The sequence below is a fragment of the Rhinopithecus bieti genome, unplaced genomic scaffold, assembly GCF_001698545.2.
Source record: "Rhinopithecus bieti isolate Rb0 unplaced genomic scaffold, ASM169854v2 scaffold_13550, whole genome shotgun sequence".
NCBI lineage: Eukaryota > Metazoa > Chordata > Mammalia > Primates > Cercopithecidae > Rhinopithecus > Rhinopithecus bieti.
In genome coordinates this window covers 35,654-41,666 of record NW_016807452.1, presented here as the reverse complement: position 1 = coordinate 41,666, position 6,013 = coordinate 35,654, and the positions used below count along the sequence as shown (strand labels likewise).

The 6,013-nt window shown below is 37.2% G+C and overlaps 1 pseudogene; it reads left to right on the top strand.

The window, feature by feature from the left end:
- The first annotated feature begins 2,521 nt into the window (after window positions 1-2,521).
- LOC108535864 (vomeronasal type-1 receptor 90-like) lies at window positions 2,522-4,091 on the top strand (annotated as a pseudogene).
- The last annotated feature ends 1,922 nt before the right edge of the window (window positions 4,092-6,013 follow it).

Genomic DNA, 6,013 nt, shown 5'->3' with positions numbered 1-6,013 from the left:
CTTATCTCCTAATTGCAACATCTTGGCTATCTTGGGGATCATTCCTACTGCCTGTTTTTTATATTGTGTATTGGTGACACTGTCCTGTTTCTTCATACGTCTTACACATTTTAATGTTTTGTGCTAGAAACTGGAAATGACAGTTGTAGAGATTTTGGATTCCATTGTGTTTTTTTGAAGAGTACTGTTATATTTCTAGGATGAAATTAACTCCAATCTCCATATCCCCTACATAGACAAAGGTAAAATTGTCATTCAGTTCTTACCTATATCATGTCATATGTGTTGTATGTATGTATGTTTGCATATTACTACATATAATATTTATATATTACTACATATATTTATATTTTATTACTACATATTACTATATATAATACATATATGTATTATAATACGTATTATAATACATAGTACTACATATATTACTACATATATTTATATATTACTACATATAATATTTATATTTATATTTATATTTTATATATTATATAATATATATATTATTTTATCAAGAATTTATTACTTTTTGTGAGTGTATTAGTTCCACAAGTTATTCCACCCTTGCTTGAAGACAGAAACTGAATGTTGTTTGCTTTTGGAAGTTTTAATAAATGAGATTAGATAGTATACATATTTTTAATGTGTTTGAGTTTATGCAACATTGTATTTGTGATGTTTATCCATCTCATTCCATGTGCATATAATTTGTTCATTATTCAGCAATAATACATTTGGTAATATGATATAAAAATAAAAAATGTCTGAAGTTACAGTTATCTTTTACTTTGGTTTTGTTGATGAGGACTGAGACCAGGCAATGCACCTGGGCAAGATTACTGAAGAAAATGAGCTTATTCATTACCAAGTTTAGGACCCATCTGCTGCTACTCTACTTTTCCATGAATTAGGTAATTTCAGTTTTCGCTGTAATGACTCACATTTCTACCAATCCCAGAGCCTACTGTCTGTCTTCTACAGATGACATGACAATAATTAGTACAGAGGGAAATGAAATGGCAGCATTTATTCTTTATACCCATGTCTCAGGGTCAAAAATTCATATACACAGAATGACTCCAAGACAAACCTTGGTATCTGTTTCTTAGCTTCATTACTGATGAATACTCAAGACTCAGTTGGAAAGTTGGAGGAGGCAGAAATGTATGAATGAGATCTGTGATTTTCTCATGATTTTGCTCTCATATCTCACTGAATGATAACTAATGGGTAGGTGTTCCTACATAAAATATTATGAACATATAAACGTATAGCTTTGTGTAAGAAAATGTGTAATTTTGTAATGTTACACTTTAATTGCAGGTTTATTTGACTGTTTCTCATTTTACAGCAAATTTTGCATTTATGAACATTTTTATCTTGACACTAAAATATGAGCTCATTTATAATGATTTAATCATATTTTTATTTTTTAAGTTCGAAGATATGTTAATATATCTCTAATACTTAAGAGCTGTTTGAATAATCATGTGATAAAACAAAATTTTAAAATATTTTACAATAATGGTATTTTAGCAGATGACCATAAGGAACATTATGTTTAATTGTATTAGAGTAATTGCTAATAAACAGGTCAGTTTTGTTTTTTTTCTGCCACAAAACTATCTAAAAACATTACCTTCTGCTGGGTCTGCTACAACTCTGTAGAGTGAATACCTTGTATGCATGGAGGCTGGTGATACTAAGAATGATTTCAAATATTTTGGTTTTTTTTTTCTGAGACAGTCGTGTTCTGTCACCCAGGCTGGGAGTGCAGTGGTGTGATCTCAGCTCACTGGAACCTCCACCTCCCAGGTTCAAGGGCCTCCCGAGTAGCCGAGATTACAGGTGCCTGCCACATTGCCCAACTAATTTTGTATTTTTAGTAAAGACGGGGTTTCACCATGTTGGCCAAGTTAGTCTCAAACTCTTGACCTTGTGATCTGCCCGCCTCAGCCTCCCAAAACGCTGGGATTACAGTCATGAGCCACCACACCTGGTCCAAATATTTTCTTAAATTCAGTTTAATATTTTGTGTTTTATGGTCTAAAACTAATAAAATGTTATATGTATTAGCTTTTATAAGACTGTTTAGTGTTGAGAGAATAATAGTTTGCAAAGTAGAATGACAGCATTTCCTCATTATAAAAATTAACCTTAAAATTGAGTAACTTTTTTTTTTTTTAGAAGGAATTTTACTCTTGTTGCCCAGGCTGGAGTACAATGGTGCAATCTCAGCTCACCGCAACCTCTGCTGCATGGTTTTACCTCATGGTTTCAAGCGATTCTTCTGCCTCAGCCTCCCAAGTAGCTGGGATTACAGGCATGTGCCACCACACTGGACTAATCTTGTATTTTTAGTAGAGATGGGTTTTCTCCATATTGGTCAGGCTGGTCTTGAACTCCTGACCTCAGGTGATCTGCCCACCTCGGCCTCCCAAAATGCTGGGATAACAGGTGTGAGCCACTGCTCCTGGCCATAACTCTACTTTTTCTCAGAAATTTTCGAATGTGCTATAGCTCAGTAAGACATGTATTTACAAAAAGTGACAAGTATATTTTAATTTAAATGTTTGAATTCATAAGTTAATGTTTTCTGTATTGAGTAGGATTACTGCCTTCTGGTGTCTATATGTTCCTAAAATGGAAGACAGAGATGATGAAATTAGAACTTAATGGGTCATTTTTTCCAAGATGTTTTTGGTTATTCTTCCTCTATTAGCATAAAATGTACTTCAGTTCACTTGCAGAAACACACGTGATTTATTTTTACATGCACTCACTATTTGTCATTAACATTGAATAAAAGAAAGTAAAAACTTAAAGTTTTCTAAACGAATGATTCTTAGGCAGTACAGGACAATGTGACTATTTATACCTCTTAATTGTTCACATGTGGGTCCTTGATGCATTGTATTAACAATTGGGTGTATAAAATCATTTCCAGACCATATTTTTAAGAAATATGAGCTACTCAAGATTAATCAAGATAAATGATTGGAATTAAAATCATGCTGGTGATAATTTTTACTATGGAATAAACATTGATGCAGGAGTTTTATTTCTTTTTGTTTCAGATACATAAAATGTTTCCTATTTTCGATGAAGATGAACACACTTGCTACCTATATTATCATTAAAAATGTCTTCTTTTCCCAAGCTGGTATTGGAGTCTCAGCCAATGCCTTCCTCCTTTTCTTCCATGTGTTCACAGCCTGTGGATCACAGGCTTAAGCCTACTGACCTACCAGTCACTTGGCCTTTGTCCATATCGTGATGCTGCTCACCATTGTGTTCTTGTGTCTGAAGACATTTTTGAGTCACTGAATTTTCAGACTGACTTCAAGTGTAAGATGCTTTTCCACATGAACAGGGTGATGAGGGACCTCTCCATCGGCACCACCTGCCTCCTGAGCATGCTGCATGCCGTCGCCATCAGCCCTGGCACCTCCTGGTCTGCAAAGATTAAACAGAAGTTCACAGGTTACATCTTTCACTCTTTTTCTTCCTATGGGTTCTCAGTTTGTCTCTCAGTAGTAACCTGCTCTCCTCCACTGTGGCTTCTAATGGGATAAAGACCGATGTGTATCAGTAAATACTGCTCACTTTCTTCCATAAGCTACATCATCCGGAGCCTGTCTTTCATGCTGCCATTGCTTACGAATGTCTTCTTTGTCGCAATCATGTTGCTCTCAAGTGCATACATGGTGATTCTCTTGTCCAGGCATCAGAGACGATCCCAGTACCTTCATAGCACCAGCCTGTCTCCAGGAGCCTCCCCAGAGAAAAGGGCCACCCAGACCATCCTGCTGCTGGTGAGTTGCTTTGTGGTCATGCACTGGATCGACCACATCATCTCATCCTCCTCAACCCTGTTATGGGCTTGTGACTCAGTCATCATGGGCATCCAGAGGCCTATGGGTAATTTCTATTCCACTGTTAGCCCTTTCATACTAATTAGTTCTGATAAAAGAGTAATCAAAATTTTCCATAATGTGCAAAATACATATCACAGATTTTAATTAAATTATGAAAATAATTATCTGAAAATAGATTTTGACATCAAATTATTCAAGAAAGATATGATTTGATACATAATTTGATGAAGAGGGTCAGCCCCTCCACACCTGTGGGTATTTCTCATCAGGTGGGATGAGAGACTGATAAAGAAATAAGATACAAAGTATAGAGAAAGAACAGTGGGCCCACAGGACTGGCACTCAGCATACGGGGGACCCACACCGGTGCCGGCCTCTGAGTTCCCTCAGTATGTATTGATGATTCTTTTTACTATCTTAGGGGAGTGTAGAAGGGCAACAGGTGGGCAGAAGGTCAGCACAGAAACATGTGAGCAAAGGAGTCTGTATCATGAATAAGTTCAAGGAAAGGTACTGTGCCTGGATGTGCACGTAGGCTAGATTTATGTTTCTCTTTACCCAAACATCTCAGTGTAGCAAAGGGAAACAGAGCAGTATTGCTGCCAGCATATCTCGCCTCCAGCCACAGGGCGGTTTTCTCCTATCTCAGAATAGAACCAATGGGAATGGTCAGCTTTACACCAAGACATTCCATTCCCAGGGACAAGCAGGAGACAGTAGCCTTCCTCTTATGTCAACTGCAGAGAGGCCTCCTTCTTTCACTACTCCTCAGCACAGACCCTTTGCAGGTGTTGGGATGGGGGATGGTAAGGTCTTTCCTTTCCCATGAGGCCATATCTCAGGCCGTCTCAGTGAGGGGAAACCTTGGACAATACCCAGGCTTTCTCAGGCAGAGGTCTCTGTGGCTTTCCGCAGTGCATTGTGTCCCTGGTTAACTGAGAATGGAGAATGGCAATGATTTTAACAAGCATACTGCCTGCAAACATATTGTTAACAAGGCACATCCTACACAGCCCTAAATCCATTAAACTTCGATTCATTACTGCACACGTTTCTGTGAGCACAGGGTTGGGACTAAAGTTACAGGTTAACAGCATCTCAAAACAAACAATTTTTCTTACTACAGATAAAAATGAAGTTTCTTATGTCCTCCTTTTCTACATAGACACAGTAACAATCTGATCTCTTTCTTTTCCCCACAATTTGATTACACTTTTATTTCATCTAAATACTTTTGAAATCTATGCTGCCAAGTCTTTAGTTCCTTGTCCACCATCATAGTCCCCTGTGTCCACAAGTTCCTTATCTTGAATTTTGATTCCCTAAACTTTATATAAGACAACTTTTCTATCTTCGTGAAGTGTACACTTAAGATGCTCCCATTGGCAAATAAAATTTGTCTCTCAGGCTGGAGTGCAGTGGTGCCATCTTGGCTCACTGCAATCTCTGCCTCCCGGGTTCAAGCAATTCTCCTGCCTTAGCCTCCCAAGTAGCTGGGATTACAGGCATGCACCACAATGCCCAGTTAATTTTTGTATTTTTAGTAAAGATGAGGTTTCACCATGTTGACCAGGCTGGTATTGAACTCCTGAACTCAGGTGATCCACATGCCTCAGCCTCCCGAAGTGTTGGGATCACAGGCACCACTGCGCACAGCCAGTTCTGCAGGTAATTTAGTTTATCCTTATTTATTAAAAATATGCTAGCTATGTATCCATGTTCATGCCTGGCTTTTAATTTTTGAAGTTGGTAAATATTTTATTAGTGTGATTTATTATTTGTATGAATTCAAGTGAAATAATTGTGCTTTATTTTTTGTCATTCCATTATATATATGTATAATTACATTCATTTTGCTATTATTTTCTCTTTTATTTGTTATATTCATTCTGCTCAAAATTCCAGTTCACTAATCCAGTTCACTAGTTCTCTCAACTCAGCCTAATTTTATATTTAATTCACATATTGTATATGAAATTTATCTTTATTTATTTGTATTTGACGCTTTTGCAAATTTGCTTTCTCAGTTTAGTTCCCTGCTCTTTCAAGATTATTGGATTTTTGAGACAGAGTCTCACTCTTTTGCTCAGGCTGGAGTGCAGTGGTGCAATCTTGACTCACTGCGACCTCTGCCT